The sequence below is a fragment of the Myotis daubentonii genome, chromosome 18 (assembly GCF_963259705.1).
Source record: "Myotis daubentonii chromosome 18, mMyoDau2.1, whole genome shotgun sequence".
Lineage (NCBI taxonomy): Eukaryota > Metazoa > Chordata > Mammalia > Chiroptera > Vespertilionidae > Myotis > Myotis daubentonii.
Genome location: NC_081857.1, coordinates 40,083,427 through 40,102,395, shown reverse-complemented (window position 1 = coordinate 40,102,395; position 18,969 = coordinate 40,083,427).

Sequence of the window (18,969 nt, the reverse complement as noted above, 5' to 3'; positions counted from 1 at the left end):
CTATAAAAACACACAAATAAAGTGTGAACTCTAAAAATCTATTTACCGCTGTAGATGTGAGCCTTAAATACAGTTTGCTGATGTCCAGCTGGCTTCGCTGGAGCAACTTCTTCCTCTCAAGGACATCTGTTACACAGCAGGCGTGTGAGAAAGCCTGCAAGTGCAAGGAACCTGGGTAACACCTACCCTTAAGCCCCTCAGAGAAAGGCAAGTGTCTCATGACCTCACTCAGAGGTGGAATCTAATGAACAAAATAACCTGATGAACAGAATAGATCCAGAGACATGGAACCATGCACTAGACTGTGGAATCTCAGAGAGAAGGGGGTGGGGGGTGGGTAGAGATCAACCAAAGAACTTCTATGCATGTATACATCACCCATGGACACAGACAATGTGGAGTCAAGCAGTAGAAAGGGCTGAGACTTTAAGGCTGTGGCTGGGACATTTGGTTGAGAGCAACACACTTGGGGCATAGTTCTACTGAGGGGCCGTATGTCATCACAGTATCCTTCCTCTCTCGCTTAGAAGAGTGAATACCGCTGAGCTCATTCACAAATCTAGAGACTGTCTTTGGAGACAGAGTGCTGGTGTGCCCAGGGGAGCAGCACTGGCTCTCACCTTTGCTAGCTAGCTAGCTCTCTCTCTCTCTCTCTCTCTCTCTCTCTCTCTCTCTCTCTCTCTCTCGGTTGAGCGAGTAACGTCGACCAGGGAACACTGGCACTTTGGAGATCACCTTAACTCCTCCAGGCTATCGGGGGATCCAAAGGTGTCGCTTTAAACTATAAAGTCATTGTGGCATTTTTACTTCTGTCCATGCCACTGTTCATCAGCATATGGTATCTTTCCCATCGCTTACATCTCCTGTAACCATTTGGTTAAACACTCCTTTCTTTGGGGCCCCTTTCACTTGTAACAAATTCAGTCATTACTTAAGTCAGTCTTCATTCTGGCTTCATGAAACAGACCTCGCCTCTCTGATTTCACCGCCTCTTACAGAACAGGAGCCGGGGGAGAAAGAACAGCTCTGAGGGTCTGAGCTACGTGGATGGATTCAGCTACGGGAATCCATTTGTGGGTTCACTGCACTGTGGCATCTGCCCCAACGCCGACCCCTGGTGCTCCCGAGGTGAATTCATGCTACAGCATGAAACGACACAGCCGTGGGGAAGGCCGGGCTAGTACATGGCCGCACACTCGGCAGGGGTGGGAGGGAGGAAGAGTGGACTATGCATCCTTTAGAGAAAGAACGATAGTATATAAGTATCTACACTAATAAAAGGGAAATATGCTAATTGACTGTACCTTCGCTATGCCCATCAGCCAATCAGAAGAGTATGCAAATTAACCCAACAAAGATGGCCGTTAAACTTGCATACTGCAGGCGGGGTGGGGCAGGACAGCGCGAGCCACCGCCCGCCCCACCGCCATCCAGGCCTGCCATCTGCGACCTGGGGAGGCGGGGCAGGCACCGTGGGATCGGCCCTGCCATCTGCCACCCAGGGAGCGGGCCTAAGCCAGCAGGTGGTTATCTCCCAAGGGGTCCCAGACTGTGAGAGGGCACAGGTCGGGCTGAGGAACCCCCTGCCCCCGCCAGTGCACAAATTTTTGTGTGCTGGGCCTCTAGTATCCTAATAAATATACTAATTCTAATACCGCACAAATTTTTGTGTGCTGGGCCTCTAGTATCCTAATAAATATACTAATTCTAATACCGCGTAGTATATCATGCAGTCTAATACTGACAGCATATTTAGAAGTAAGGGTACAGTATGGCTAACATGATTTTATATTCATGAAGCATCAGGTGTTTTGTAGAGGGCTTCCTACAGGGAATCATGATAACATATTCAACAGTGATTTTTCACAGTAGCTGATATGATCCCCTCTTTTTAGAAGGGAAAACTGAAGTTGAAACAGAAAAATAAGAAGCATTTGTTTTATCATCTCCCGCATAGGTTCAGTTTATATGTAAGTTTTTTAAATCACGATAAGCAATCAGAGAAGTCATTTTTTTCAGGGTGTAATTTACTGGGGATTAGATTGAAAGCACTGAAATGCCATGGATATCAAACAGATTAGGAAATAAACATGTGCTTGTATTTGTGCCCAAGTTCACACTAATAAGTTCAACAGGAAAGCAAAGAGCCCATTCCAATTATGAGTTCCTTTAAAAGATACATTTGGTAAAGAAAAAAAGATGGTCACTGTGCTTTTCTTTATGTCAAATGTCTTCTGATGTAAGACACAAAGGAAACAGTTTCTAAAGGAAACTTTAAAAAGTCGCTAAAGAAAAACTTTTCTAGGCTTCCAATAAAAAAAAAAGAAAAAGAGAGATAAAATGAAACTATAAAATATATGAATGTTATCACTTTCCTAATAAGGCAAACACTTCATCTTTTAAAATCTCCTGGTGGAGAGAGGCGCGTAACAGTCCCCTTAAGGACCATCAGGGAGTCTCACTGTAAGTGAATAAAAGGCTTCACTTAAGGCATTGCGAGTGCCTATATTTATAACTAATTTTTTCCTCTTCAAAGACAAAGCAAATGGGTAAAGTGATGAAATCCCCCGCCTCCGCGGTCCCGGCCTCCCTCCACAGGAACCCGGGGCTGCCTGAGCATCTTCCAGGTTAAATGCTCGTTTCCAATGAGAGATGCCAGCTCGCACCCCAAAAACCTCCTTTACAAACCACCGATATGCCCACGTTTCTGATCCCCACAAGCTCAGTTAACAAGCAAGAGAAATCACAAACCTGCCCCTGCGTGTGTGCTGATGTTACGATGGATCTCCTTGGCTGGCGACATTCCCCAAAAGGCTCTCCTGGTCTCCCTCCATCCTCCACCTTCTCCTCACCCCCCTCCTCGTGCTGCACGCTGGCCTCTGGGCCTGCAAGCACTGAAGCCATTGGAAACGTGGGGAAGGTGATGCAATTGGTCACCTGAGCTTGTTCAAAAGACTTTTCTTAAACACCTTTTAAAATCATAGTGAAAACAGGATGAGAATTGAAGGACCAGTGTAGGCGGGTAGATATTGGATTGACTATTTGTAAATGTATAAGGACCTTCAGATGAGCCGTGGGTGGCTATCCTGCTTCAAACACATAGGTGAAAAGGTTAAAAAAATGTTTATCCTTATGACGTAAGATGCTACCTTCTTAAAAAAAGATTTAAGGCGATTTCCCTTCCATCTGTATAACATCTGAGATTCACTTCAAAAACGAGAAAGTAAAAGTTGCCAGGTGACCTCCCCGTGACACCAAACTGAAACAACAATATAATAGACTAGTTTTTCCTCTTGTGAAACCCTATTACTATCCTGTAATATAAGATTGGGGGGAGTTAAAAGTCCCACATTAATGGGAAGGCTTTTCATCCATAGAAAAAAATTTTCGCCCAGCCGGTGTGGCTAAGTAGTTAAGTGTTGACCTCTGAATTCCCGGTCAGGGCACATGCCAGGGTTGTGGGCTCAATCCCACAACCATGGGGCATGCAGGAGGCAGCCAATCAATGATTCTCTCATCATTGATGTTTCTATCTCTCCCTCTCCCTTCCTTTCTGAAATCAATAAAAATATATTTTTAAGAAGAAAATATTTTTCCTCCAGGTGATTCCATAAAATCTGTAAGGAGGCCCTGTCGGCCTTCTTTTCCAGATGACATGCATTTGGAGGGCCTGTGGCATTAAACCGCGAAGACAGAGAAAGTGTGGGGCTGAGCCAAGTCTCCAGGTTCCCCCTCTGCTCACCTGCTACTTCATTCAACCCGTCCTTGTTCTTTCCCATCGGAGCAGTTACCACCCATCTTTCCGAACCCACCAATGACTTGCTGTGACCTTTCTGAGCCAGCACGATGGGCTGCTGCACTTTCCTCCTGGGATGTGGAAGGGGGAGTGAGAGCCGCCTCCACCCCACAGCCCGGGCCAGGGGAGCCCTGTCAGCCCAGCCCGACTCTAGTCCTGCACACACTGCCTGGATTTCATCCCAAGCCTCTCCATTCTGTCCCCACGGGCGGGGGACCTGGAGCCACTTGCTTACACCGTCAACTAGGAACTCACATCTTATTTTCAGTAACGTGGAAAGAGAGGTCTTTTTAAGTGATTTAAACACTTTTGATCAACCAATGATCGAATCTGTCTACACAAGCTATTTCTCGTGGTAGATGATAGAAGATGCTCAAAACGTTGACGGCGTGGTTTACAATGTACTTCCGACCCTGTTAGGGCGCTTGAGGTGTATGTTCAGAGCTTCAGCGAGGGAGATAAATGTTTAGCAGGGAATCGAGCTAATTTCCCTCGCCTTTCGTGGTCGAGAGAGTGGGCATTTTGCTCGGCTGATTAGGTTTTATGCACCCTGACGCTCAAGTTGGAAATATAAATGTTCAATAATAAAGGAATGATAACAGTCATGTTCCATTTTCCTTTTCTATCTTATTAGCTCCAGGTAGGTCGTTTCACTGTGTCTATAAATCATTTATCTTCAGCAGCCACTCGTTTCTCTAGTTACTCTTTGGCTCCCAAGCAGTTTTATTTTGCTAAGAGCCATTCCCAGATGTCTCCGGAGTGATGACAGGGGTGAGGGAGAATTCAGACCAGCTCTGTGACTCAGGAATAATACCCCTGTGGCATCCAGACTGTTCCCCAGTCCAATGCTATGTTCCAATCATCCTGGATCCGCGGAACCAGCACGGCCTGCTCCGTCTTTTCAGAGGGGGTTTGCTATCAGTGATAGAATCTGAGCATTCGTGATGATTCCAAGCTTCTCAGTCAAAAACAAAAACAACACCACAACCATTTCCCCCATAATTAAAAAATAATAATAACCAAGACACATTTTCCGAGAGGAGCCTAGAAGGAACGTCCGGGTGCTAAACAGAATTCCCCAAGTGCAGCCCAATGAGCTCCCAGGGTCTAATTGATTTTCTAAGGCGTTTCAGTCAGAAAGGTTAGGAAAGAAAATGGATTATGATGAATAGACGTTGGGCAAGCCGTTGGAAGAGTCTGGGCCTTAATTCATCTTTGGAATCTTTGGCTTCCTAGGGTTTCGTGCTAGTGTTGCCATAACTTCCATGTCCCTACAAAGGTTTCAGGAGGTCACCCCTTTCAGAAGCCAGCATGTGGGGGACGCCTGGGTCAGCTAAACCCTGACTTCTCCCCAACACACGCTTATTGCCGGTAGCTACATGGCAAAGGACGAGCCGCCTCAGGAACACCAACAGGGTCCTTGGTTCTGAAAGCAAGTGGCCTCGTGGACGTGTTTGGGGCAGCCACACTCCTGGTTGGCATTGCAGTTACATCGGAAGGGCCCGGAGCACCACAGCTACACTTCCTTGTTCCTCTGGAGTCTCCCTGGGAGTCAGTCATGTACCTGCATGTCTCTGCTTTGGGATCCCTAAGGGCCCAGTCCTTCTCTCTGTGGCTCCACCACCAAGACTCCGGGCGGCAGCTCCTGCTGCTGGTGGAGGACATTGTGCAGGTGGCTGTCCTGGAGCAGTGGGTCTCACACCTGCTGCAGGTGGGCGTCGCCCAGAGCTTGTAGAACTCCAGATGTTCAAGACATGTCCTGGACGCATCAAGTCCTATGGACTCGGGAGCCCGTCATTGATAGTGGCTAAACTTCTCGGGGATTCCAGTGTGAAGCCAGTGTTGTTGAAAATCTCTGTTCTTAGCATGTATTGTGACTGGTGAAAAGATAACTTGTATGTATATATGTGTGTGTGTGTGTGTGTGTGTATACATACATATATACTTATATACACACATATATATGTATGTATATATGTATATACACACATATATGTATATGTATGTATGTATATGTTTGTGTATTCACAGTGTGAGTATTGTTTATTAATTATTGCATTATTTTCCATATAAACAACTGTAAACTTACTTTTGCCCCACACTGTTTGTGTGTGTGTGTGTGTGTGTGTGTGTATATTATACATGCATATACTTGTGTGTGTTTTTGGCAAATAAAATAGAGAATTTAGACATTTTCAATTGTCAGTTATAAATGCACCTATCACAGAGAAGCAAGTAACATTTTTTTGCTGCCAGCAGTCAATATAGTAAGTGTATATACTTGTCAGCGCTAATGTGGAGCATTTCTGTTGCCCCGATGGGGTCCAGTACCCAGATACTTCGGGGTCACCTTCATTTAAAGATTGCAACAGAGTATTACCTCCGAGTTTCACATAAATCAATTCTTGAATACTTTCTGTTGTGACCTGACCCTGGGGAGCTGATTTTGATAAAAATAGATGCGAACCAATGGATTTGCTTGCTGCCATTTAAAAGGACTCATATCAGCAACCACAAAGGCAGTATCATCAGATCATGGGAATGAATCAATTATTTCAGCTGCTGCGATGCAGATTCGAGTCTGAGCCACGCTAATGGCCCCGTACCCTCTCCGGAGCTAATTTGGGTTTTGTCCTCTGAAGTTATTTCTTTGGGCCGCACCAGGAGGACTTGCTTACTCATCAGTTATTAAGTCAAAGGCGTGGGAAGCCTGTGCTGTGTGTTGGGCTTGTATATGTGATGTTTGGATTTTAAATCATTTACATGAAACTGAGAATCCAGCAGAGGAGCCTGTAGCTACTTCCATGAAGCGTAGTCCTGCCAGTGCTGAGAGCCAGGGCTTTAGAATGAGGAGGGCAGGGACCTGGCGCGATCTGAACTGGAAGTGAAGTGCTCCCCCCTCTAGAAACACCCGGGCACTAGTGACGTCACGGTGTGTTTCACAGTCTCTCCACCGATGAGGTAACTTTGCACCTGAACTGCATCCACGCAGGTGAAGAAGCCGCTAAAGGAAGCTGCTAATTGCATAGCATATGATTAAAAGAGAAGGAATTTCAAAACATCATATTTTCAGGGTGTGAACAGGCAAGAAGCTTGTTGACTACAATTCCCCCTCTCCCCCCAAAAAAGACAATGTACCCTGGAGGAATGGCTCCGACATGATCGAATCAGAAACAGCCTGGGTTTTCCTTCCACCTGAACAAGAAAGCACTTAATGAAGTCATCGCACCTGCTCAGCCTACATTTGTACAAAAAGCAGGAGCCATGCTCACAATGACTGAAGCTCTCTGAAGTGTCCACATGCGTGATACCGGCAGAGAGTTTCAAAACGAGGGTCAACAGATCTGATGTAGGGCTAGGGGGGGTTATTAAATTAAATTGTAATTTTAATTGTGATGTATAATTTACCCTTACTTTGGATGCCTTAAATAATATATACACACACACACACACACACACACACACACACATCTATCTATATATATATATATACATATATATACACACATACATCTATACATCTATATCTATATCTATGTCTATATATATTTAGCAATCACTTAAAAATATGCATGGTGGTAAAACTTGAGGGGGGAGCATGTCCTGAAGTGCTGCCCGCAGGAGGGAGGTCTGAAACCGAACCTTAGGCAATTCGCTCTGCATCACATGGCCAGCACATGGTGGCCCAGAGCGGGACTGGATCGGACCTCACCCATGAAAAGTGCGAGGAAAGGGCTGTAAATGACATGAGCCACATGGTAGCACTGCTGGAATCTCAGTCATTTTCTGTGTGTGTGGTTTTTTTTCTTTTTTGTCTGAATAAACTTGTTAATCCTCACTGGAGGATATTTTTTCCATTGATTTCTAGATATAGTGGAAGCGAGGAGGGAGGGAGGGACGGGGGCGGGGGAGAGAGAGAGAGAAAGAGAGGTGAGAGAGACACATCAATTAGTTGCCTCCCACATGCGACCCTTCAGTGCTGGGCCGGCGCTCTAAGCAGTGAGCCACACTGGCCAGGGCTGAATAAGCTTCCTTTAATGGTCCATTTTCTCAAGTGAGTGAAGATTCTAGGGCATCTCATGACCCTCCGGGTAGCATCCCCTCTTGCAGTCCATTAGGATCCTGAATCCTTCACTACCACACGCTCCGCCATCCCCCTGGCTCACGAGAGCTGCATGGACATTTCTGTGTTAACACCCACCCCCACCCGTTTGTCTTTTGCCTTCATCGTATGCCAAGTTCATACATGAGACAATGAGATCCTGGGGGCTGGGAGAATTTATCTTTTTATCAGAAGTCCTTAGCATAGTTATAAATACACAGCACAGTAAAAAAATAAATAAAGTTCATTGAGTGAATGAAAATTGGGCAGAGTATTATTTTTAATCAGCAGCATCGTAAACTTTTAAATAGACTCCTTATATTTTAAAAAAAGTTATTTTCAGAACTATCAAATAAACACTAGAAAATGCACCCAGCTACAGGATCCCAATATCTGTAATTTTCTATGAATATCCAATTCACAGAAAATAGAAATAACTTTTTCATAAGCCCTGGATTATCTTTCTTTTCCTCCTGAAACAACTCAAACATTATCAACACAGTCGTGCCAGTTTCTGTGTAGCAACCCTTTAAATCTAGATGGCTATAGGGACCAGGAAATGAAGTACACAAATGCATAATTTCCTTTAATTTCTGTATGTATTGCTATTTTATCTAAAAACATCTTTCTTGAGCCTCAACCATGTATTCAGCACCCAATTTGGTACTTGGGGTTCGGGGGGGGGGCACTAAAAAAGAGAATGCAGTTCAGCTCTCGCCTTTCTGAAGCATCAGCTGGGTAAGGCACACAGGATGTAAATCGTCAGCAGTCAGACACAGCCTGGTCAGTGTAGAGTAGATCTGGGTACGTTATATCATGAAGACAGAAATGCTGGAGTCGCTGTGAAATGTCTTTTTTTTTTTTTTGGAACTGGAAAATAACTGTGAATTAGGCTAATCTCATGAAAGCTAGGTCCCTGGTCCTTGGGTGCCTTCCTTTGAAATACCTTTCCTTTAAAGGCTGCGTGAAATAAAGACCCGGCTATGCAGATAAGCTCCCAGAAGCAAAGGCTGACCTGAAGAAGGAAATGGGTCACAGGGACTTTGCTAAGCCAGTGCTCTCCACCCGATGTTAGCAAATATTGAGACTTCATCTGACACGGCAGGGATCTAAACACAATTATAACCCCACTCCCTGTCCTTAGAGAGTGAGAGCGCCCCCAGGAAGCTCCCCTGTGGGCCCCCGAGACAGTAGAGTGTTCACTTCCGCTTGGCTGGCAGGGCTGTGGTCTTGGTTGGGTAAATAACGTGTGGCATCTAAATAAGATCCTTTTTCCAAAACAACTGATGGGGGTTTGGGGGGAAAACACAATGAGGCTGGCACTTGAATGTGAATCTGCTTCTGTTTCCCCATAGACAGCCCTGCATCTCTGTCTAGGATGGGGCACAGGGCGAACTGGGAGAATGCTGGTCCCCCCCCCCCCCCCCCCCGTCTCAGCATGTGAAACAAGCTTGCTATTGAGGTGGGCGTCCCTAAGGAAGTCATTCCAGAGCCCGGGTTTCCTCACCTGCAGAGGGAAGTCAGTCCTGGGACTCTCTGTCTCACCTTAGAGAGAGAAGCTTTTAGTCCTTTGCTTCTACCTTTATTTCCTTTGCCCCGCCCACTAGGACAGCGGAGAAATTTGTATTGGCCACGGAGGGCAGTTCTCAGCCTCCCTCCCCCATCCCCTTCATCCCACATAAAGACCTGGGGTGAACATCAGGGCGGTAACTTTCTGAACTATGAACCAGTGTTCTCATCGTCCCATGTTCTCCCTCCCTGCCATTATGTCATCAGGTACATTTACTGCTTCCAGAAACTGAGGAAATGGATTTCAGGTTCAAAAACGTGGGTATGTGATTTCCCGACATTTAGGGCCAGGAGGTACCGGGACATACATGTGAGGTGTTGCTGTAATAGATAAATGCCTTCTGTCCTGGAGGTGGTGAGGAGGGGGAGAGAAGAGCCAGGGGTTAGGCCCTGGTCTCTCTCTGCTGGGGCACATTCGAGTCCTGGAGAACCTGAGCACCTGCTCCCCCAGGTGAACTGGGAAAGGGGGAGGGCCTCCCCCGAGAGCTGAAGAAACGATTGCGTGGTTGTCTACCAGTGGTCGGCAAACTCATTAGTCAACAGAGCCAAATATCAACAGTACAACGATTGAAATTTCTTTTGAGAGCCAAATTTTTTAAACTTAAACTATATAGGTAGGTACATTGTTATTAACTTAATTAGGGTACTCCTAAGGCTTAGGAAGAGCCACACTTATGGGGCCAAAGAGCCACATGTGGCTTGCGAGCCGCAGTTTGCCGACCACGGGTAAGGGATGGGCTTGAGACGTCTCCCTGAACCCAGGTGTGGATGTGGCACAGGAGCTGGGGGCCTCGCAGGCGTGGCTACCTGGACCCAGAGGACACAGCCTTCGCTAACCTCCTGGTCTGCGTCTTCCCCGCCTTCCAGGGGCAGCTCAAAGCCGCTGCCTTTCACAGCGGGGACCAGCCCGCCAGCCTGGACGGCCAGGGCTGCTCTTCGCACTCACAGCACTTTATGGCACAGCACCTTCCACCCTGGCTGCCTTTGCTCAGTGCACTGAAAGTCACCTGAGGGCTGAATCGGATTTATTTATTCATTTATTTTATTTTATTTTTTGCATCTTCGATGCCTAACATGGTGCAGACACGCAATGAGTACTCACTAAATATTTGCTGAAACAGAGATCGAACCCATCTGTCATGTTTAACCACAAATTAGAAAGTAGCCATGATGGGAAATATGCAAATGAGGCCAAGTGACTGAAGCCAGGGAGAGGGAACGGCCTGTTTTGAGGGTGATCACGTTAAAAACCAGCAAAGGAAGGAGAGATCAGTCATGTCCGAATCCCGGGGGCCTGTGAATATAACCGCGACAGGAGCAGCCTGCCTTCCTCTCCTACTTCAAAAACACCCCCGAGAATCAATGTTATTAGTCTCAGTAAAATCTCACGCTGACAGCACCTCCCCGCTGTCCAGGAGAGAATGCTAACGGCCTGGCTGTGCTACTTGGGTGACCGGGAATGTCGATATCAATTAGTTCTGCCTTTCCTGCTTGCCAGCTTCTATCTGCAGCCAATTCATAACTTTGTGTCTCAAACTTGTGCCCGAATAGACCGTTTTCCCGGCACATCCTCAGCTACCCCTTCCCAGGCCCCACATCTCCTTGATCTCCGGATGGATGGCCTTGGAGAATGCCCTGTCCCTCTCACACAAATGTCTTCCCAAGGAAACTAAGTCAGTCTCTCTCTCTCTCTCTCTCTCTCTCTCTCTCTCTCTTTCTCTCTCTCTCATAAAAAAAAAAGTCTTATTGCCATCAGATGAAGTAAATAAGCAATAAAGCTGGAATCTCACTGCCAGGCATGGCTTTTCCATCCTGCCTGGAGGACACTTCCATAGGTTGGCTAGTTCCCTGGAGAAATGACTGAGTAAAACATTTATCTCCTGCAGAAGTCATGGTTAAAGATAAAGCCATGACATCCCTTTGCAGACGGGAGGAAAAGACTCAACACGTCATTGTAGGAAAATGTCTAAAGCAGTGGTTCTCAACCTTCTGGCCCGCTAACCCTTTTCAGTCCAACCTCAAGGCTGACTCGACAGACCAGGCGCTAGGAGCAGGTCCAATGTCGAGCAATAAGAACATTAAAAAGTTCAACATGCAATCCCGTCAATTAATTTGGACCAGACTGTTTGAATCCCAAAAATAACATTGGACCGCAAAGGGTTAAATACAGTTCCTCATGTTGTGGCCCAACCATAAAATTATTTTCGTTGCTACTTCATAACTGTCATGTTGCTACTGTTATGAATCGTCATGTAAATATCTGATATGCAGGATGGTCTTAGGTGACCCCTGTGAAAGGGTCGTTCGACCGCCAAAGGGATCGCGACCCACAGGTTGAGAACCGCTGGTAAAGGTTTTACCCATTGCTGACACTTTACCTGGGAAAGATCGCATCCAAGGAAGTAAATAGGGGAATTATTATTATTATCATTTTTAGTATAGCTTTTTAAAATCACCTATCAATAATGTGTAAGTATAATTTCTGGAAATATTCTTCTTTCTTATCAAAAAGCAAAACAAAATACTGTAATCCCCAAATTAATGAAGCCAGAGTCAGAGGAAGATTCATCGAGACAAGTGGTCCCCTAATTGTGCGTCTTCAGTCAGGAGCCAGACTTGATGTACCCATTACAGACCATGCAAAACAGTTGCAAAATCGTCCCCCAGGCCTTTCTGAAGCAGAAGGGAGCGAGGGCTGAGAAATAACAGGTTACTTTATAGGCTTGTGCAAAGCTTAATTGACTCGCAGAAATGTATGGGAAGGATTTAATGAGTACAAACGAGCCACAGCCTGCAAGACTAATCAGTCAAAAGAAACACAAGGAATAAAAAAGGTAAAGCACAAGAACTGCTGAGGCAAAATGCAGAGGAATTTAAGTCTCACTAGCTCTCATTATGCCACAGACATTTCTCTTCTCTGTGATTCCATTTTAGTCAAAGTTTTAGTTACTTCTCGGCAAATGCTAAGCCATGAAAAGGCCCCTCTTTAGAGAAAAAGGAGCTCACCAGAGCAGAGGAATGAGTAAAACTCCATCTTCCTTTTTTTTTTTTTAACCTGAGTGTCTGATAGTCTTGAACATCTGATGCACAGAGCATCAAGGAGCCTGTCCTTCTTTTAAATTAAACGCAGTGCAAAGCACAATTTCACAGTTTTTAATATCTAGTGTTTCCCTCTTTGTTCTGTGTCTCCTCCTCCTCTGACCATTTGCCCAGTTTATCCCAATGTTTTTCCTATCTTTAGCGCTCGTAGAAAAGGAGAATTTCAATACATCTGATCCAAAAAAAAGGCTCCAGTGTGGTTTTGGATTGGATTGTATATTTTCGTATCTATCCCATGTTTACATTTACCATAGAGTATGAGTCATAGTGAGCAGTAATAGATCCACAGTCAGCAGGGTATCTTAAGGTTGGACACAGGCTTTGTGGGTAGACTGCCTTGTGTTAAAAAACCCAAACCCGAGCCCTGGCTGCCGTTCTCAGTGGTTGGAGCTTAGCTCAGAGCCTAGCACTTGAAATGGTAGATTTTCAATAAATGTTAGTTACTGTTGTATCCCATCGACTATAGGAATGAATTCCCAATGAACAGGAGTTAATGGCAGGATTCAGACAACTAGACACAAAAAAAGAATCTGTGAGAACCTCTGGAGGAAGTGAATTAGAAAAGAAATTAATATGAATCCAAATTTGATTTTCTGCTTTCTGCTCTCACCCAACATCCGAGTCTCCTAATAGTAAACAGGAGTCAGCACCCTTGGGTCAGCGGGTGATTTGATTGTTGAGATGCTCAGGACACAGGTGAGACTGGAGTGCTCTCTGACTCAGTCTCCTCCAGACAAGTGGAAATTCACCCTGGGAATCTAGGGAACTTGCTAAAATCAGGACATCTCATTTGAGAGAATTTTGCATGAGTCACAAGCTCAGACCATGAGTGAAAGGGAAACCCAATCCCCGAACTTTGGTGATTAAAGGCTTGAACCAAACGTAAGCACCTAAAAGCAGGTCCCAGCAGTGAATTCGCAGCTAACAGACGTAAAGCTACTTAATTTCACTTTTCATTTGGAAAGGACAGGAGTTGATTTTACCCTGGCGTAGAGAGATGACGGGAGAGTAAACATTTCTGCCCTAGGTCGCATGAGTTTCATCTGTCCCAGTAAAAGCCAGCATTGGTATTCACCCGACACCACTATCCTTTGAGCCGGGAGTCACGTGACTGTGACTTGTGTTTCAAATATATTAGTCACAAATCGTTCCGTGAGGCTTTTAAAAAGAAATAGCCAGCATCCCTTGTCAGATGGAAATAAATCTATTTCTGAAGCATTTATTCGCTTTTTAAGGGATGGGTTTTCTGCCATTTCCTCATTGGGAAAAAAAGAAAAGGTTAAGTGAGTTGAGATTCCATTTTTGGTGATTCTGATGTCACAGAAAGCATTTGTTGTACCTGATTCACGGAATATGAGGATAAACATGTATCATCAGAGACGCTGAAAAGTGTCTGCAAAGTTTAAAAACAGTCTTGAGGAATTCAGTGGCGGATGGACCTCGTTTCTAAAGGAAATCTCCATAGTCTCAGGTTGTTGTTGTTTCTACATTTGTGGAGTCAAGACATTTGGCATTGACCGCCTCTTCCCTCACCCCCAGTTTGCTCATCATATGGGAGGGGCCTTCCCCGCACCATTGTCTGTGTCCATTGGCACTGCGTACATATGTCCTGTGGTTAATCTCTTCCCACCACCCCTCCCCACTTCCCTCTGAGGATCCTCAGACTATTCCTTGCTTCCATGTCTCTGCATCTGTTTTGTTGGTCAGTTTGTTTTGTTCATTAGATTCCACATATGAGCCCTGACTTCCAGCATCTGGGCTCCCCAGCACGCTCTGCTGTCAAATCTCTGCTTAGTCTTTCATTCTTTAATGGGAGATCATGTGGTACTTGTCTTTCTCTGACTGACTTCGCTCAGCGTAATCCTTTCCAGTCCCTGCATGTCTCAAAGGGTGAGCCCGAGTGCCCATCGGTAGATGAGTGGATTAAAAAAGCTGTGGGACGATTACACGATGGGATACTAGGCAGCTGTCATTGCAGTTTTCTAACCCAGCCTGCGTGTACGAGGACCCAGTTCTTACCTAGATTCCTTCTTACTCGTCCTTTCAATATTGTCTGAGGTCCAGCTAGACCTGAACCAATTAGCTTCAGAGCAATTCACCAGCCTCCTGGACACACCCCTCTCAGTCCGCGCCTCCAGTGTGTCTCCTGCAAAGTCCCTGCATATCTGACCACTTTTGCTAATCCTGGGCCAACTTGAGGCCTTAATATGCTCTTGACCATTGTAGGTTTATGCCTAGGGCACTCTGTCCCCAAAGGCAATTCTCATATCCGAAGGCTTTTGTGATTCTTTCCTATGCCTAGTCTTTCCTCACTGTTGTTTTTATTAGGTTACATTGCTTTATTTATTTTGTTTTCCTCTATACCTTTGCTTTTCACCGGAGACAGATGTCTGACTATATTTGGAACATGTTTATGATGAACCAATTCAAAAATATGTTTTCGATGCATCTTTCTCCAGAATTAATTTGTGTAAATCACTCTCCCCAAACCATTTCACTTCCCCTTGCTCTTGAGTCCTTTTTTTAAAATGTAGTGAGATCTAAATATAAGTTTAAATTATTTTTTAAAAACATAACCAATGGGTTTTGCTTTTAATGCTAGTGGGTTAGGTTCTTTTTCCTGACCTTGCCAGAGAGGACACCTTAAAAATCAAGAAGAAAAAAAAGGATCTTTGTAAAGGTGCTCAGAGAGCTGACATGAGAACGAAGAGTAAATGGATCGGATTCCAGCAGAGGCAGGGCCATCGGGAGTGCGCCCAGCCTTGGGGAGCTTCTTCCCTGGAAGGCATTTGCTGACTCTGGGAAGATCATTTAAAGAATGAAAGACTAAGCAGAGATTTGACAGCCGAGCGTGCTGGGGAGCCCAGATGCTGGAAGTCAGAACCCACAAGGTGAGGTCCTGTTGGATTGAGACCTGGGAAAGAGGCACTCCCAGGAAACAAGCAAACCTCAGTGGCTCATCCTTTGCATGAGCTGCGTCTGCGCTCCGGAGCTGAATTCCTGAAGTTCTGTTCAGGTGATCCAGGTTGCCTTTGTCCCCAAGTACGTGGCAGGAACAACCATAAGTCCTCGAAACTTAGTGCTACAAACAATCTTGAAAATACAGTGTGACGATGCAATGAAAGATAACTAAAAAACCGAATAAATAAAATAAAAACCACGCCCCCAAAAGCACTTGCACCAGGAACTAGAAGAAATAGCAGACCACATGAGTAAACCATCAGGCACTCCAGACATGGACACAGTTACCTGTTTACCGTATTCGAGGAGGTAAAGGAGAATTCTGTTAATTCTAGGAGAGAATTACAACATCATAGAGTAAAAGGAGACTCTAGAACTTGTAAAAACAAACAAAAGCCCAACAGAATTACTAGTTAGTCACAGATAAACCACAGCCAGAAATAGAACTGAAAGAAGCTATCCAAGAAATGAAGATAATCTTCGATCATCTCATTGCCTCCTCGACCCTTGACCCTCTTTCTTCCTTGTTGTAAGGACCCTTGTTATTGTGCTTTAAGGGCTCATTGGGAGAACCCAGGACAACCTCCCCATCTCCAGATCCTGAACTAAATCATACCTGCAAACAGCTCTCGCCACACAAGGTAACAGGTGCACAGGTTCAGGTAGCGTAAGTTGCGCACTGGCCCTGAAATGGGAAACACTTACCCTGTTTGAGGAGAAGGGAGGCCAGGGTGTCTGGAATGTAATGAGAATAAAACAGAGAAGTAGGAGAGGTGGTGGGAGAGTTAGTAGGGTCCAGATCATAAAAGAAACCCACTAATTATTGATAGGACTTATGAAATTTATCCTAATTATAATTAAAAGTCATGAGAGGTGACTTTTTAAGCAGGATGAGTGAGGTGATATAATTTATTCCTTTAAGAAAAAATCAAGCTTGGTGCCACCTAGAGGAGTGAGGGTGAAAGCAGGGAGTCTGAACAAATTTGGTGTAACACCCAGAGGATAGGTTAATGACCAAAACTGTGGGATGACGGTGGTAAGGAGAGACCAAAGACATCATAGAGATGAGAAAACTTGATGCATAAGAAGTGGCCCTGGAGGATGACTCCATAGTTTGGGGCAGGAATTACTGAGTGCATGGGGGTGCCATTCGTTGTGATGGGGAAGACCGGGAGAGAGGAGACTTTGAGTGGGAGAGGAAGACCAAGTTCTCTTTGGAATAGTTGCCTTTGAAATAACACATTAAATATCCAACACCCATTGTAAGCATCAAGAAGACTCAAGAGAAGATACTGTACTCATCATCACTTATTACAAATTGCCTGAGAATTGTGTGACGATTCACATAAAACCATTTTGTAACTCAAGAAAAAATAACTTAGAGACATGTTCCTAGTTAAATGTTTATAATGCTATCCGTAACAGGTTCACAAGGTCAATTTTTCCTACTGAATCTTGTTCCCTCACTAGCAAATAAGAAACTACAAGGAGAAAAAAAAAATGTAGGCCAAACAGGCTCTGTATTATTTAACACCGCACTCAGTCCCTTACAACCTTTAAATTATTAACGTTATCATCAAAGTCAATATCCAGAGACTACATTCTGCTTGCAGCCTCATTTCATTATTCAGCTCAACTCTAAAGAAGTGCTCCCAGCACAGAGTGCATAACCCCTCCATGAGCTTCCTCCCAGACCCCGGTCACGCCTTCCCACCACCTCCAGGGCTTTTCAGAGGGAAGTGTTTGAAGGGCGCCAGAGGGCATCTGTCTGGCCCTTCGGAAAATGGCCTTTGGGAGCCTGCCTGTTCTTTCCCGAGGCTTCCAGGCACAGGATTCTCTCTCTCCCTGGGAACTCATGAGAGGATGAAGATGTGACCTGCTCTGTGGAAACAATTTCTGCAAAAACATTTTGGAAGACATCCCTTTCTATTATAAAAGTAGTAGGAAAAAAGCCAGCAAAAGTGATAACTTATGATTTTTAAAAAAGATGACTTAGAAGCGATTAATAGAGTCAGATTCGATCATTTTGCAAGTTCCTATATTCAGTAATGTTCAGTACGTAAGTGCTTGCTTTGACAGGACTGTGAGTAATTGCTACACCAATGCTTTCTCATTGGAATTACAAGTTAATGTAGTTACCAGCTCAGCAGACACTGCATCTGAATCCTGACTGTGCTTCCGATCAGCTGTATAATCTCGGCTAGATTTTCAATCCTTTGAGCTTCCAATTTCTATATATGTAAATTTATTGTCACATTAATCACAAGTTCATCAGCACCCAATGCTTACATAATTGAGTAGGAGTAAAGAACTTACAACAGGACGGCACATAGTATGCCCCATGCCAGCTAAGCCTCTATTAGCCATTATTAATTCTCATTTACTCTTTAGTTTGCATCCCACTCAAGGAGACAATAGTCATTATATCATTACATGGTCCTCATAGGTCCTTTAGCCTTCAAAACCAAGACGTCCTCATTAGAGGCAGAAAATGCTGCGCTGTAATGCTCTTCTATTTAGTGATAGCAATGCAATTACTCAGAACACTGTGGAGAGGGTAGGAAACCATCTTCGTTTTCCTTTGGAAATGTAAGAACTGTCCTTGTTGCTACCTGTTGGCCTGTTACACATGTTTCAGTGATAAAGCCGCGAGGAGATGACACAGGTGTTCGGGGGTGGCTTCTCGGCTTCCTACAGGAAAGAATTTGAACGTGAGCCCGCAGAGTTTAAAGTAACAGTGAGTGTATGCCCGGCCGGCGTGGCTCAGAGGATGAGCATCGCCCTATGAACCAGGAGGTCAGGGTTCAATTCCCCGTGAGGGCACATGACTGGATTGCAGGCTCGACCCCCAGTGGGGAGCATGCAGGAGGCAGCTGATCAATGATCCTCTCTCATCATTAATGTTTCTCTCTCCTTCTCTTTCTCTCTCTCTCTCTCTTCCCCCCTTCCTCTCTGAAATCAATACAAATATATATATATATATATATATATATATATATATATATATATATTTAATTTCTTATTTCAAGGAAGACGATCTTAAATATAATAACACCTGCAATAAACATTAATATCATAAATTACAAACATTTTTAAAAATAAAGTGAAAGTGAGTTTATTAGTGAAGCAGTGCGACAGGGAATGGGCTGCTCCACAGACAGAGCAGCCCCTCCCTAGTAGGATTTACTCCTTTTATTGAGGTTGATTTCATTGGGGGGAGGGCCTCAGTGAAGGGGGAGCGTAGTCAGGACACTTCAGGGAAAGGGGTAGAGACTTCCCCCAAGAGCAGTGTCCTTATGTGGGCGTTCTGTTTCTGATCTTGGTGGGGAGGGGCGTGTCACTTAGCAAGCTCATGTATTACAATGAGCATGTAAGGAGGCTAGCGGTTACCATAAGGTAAAGTCTACCTGTTGGATCAAGATGGTCTCTGCAGGTTCTAAGC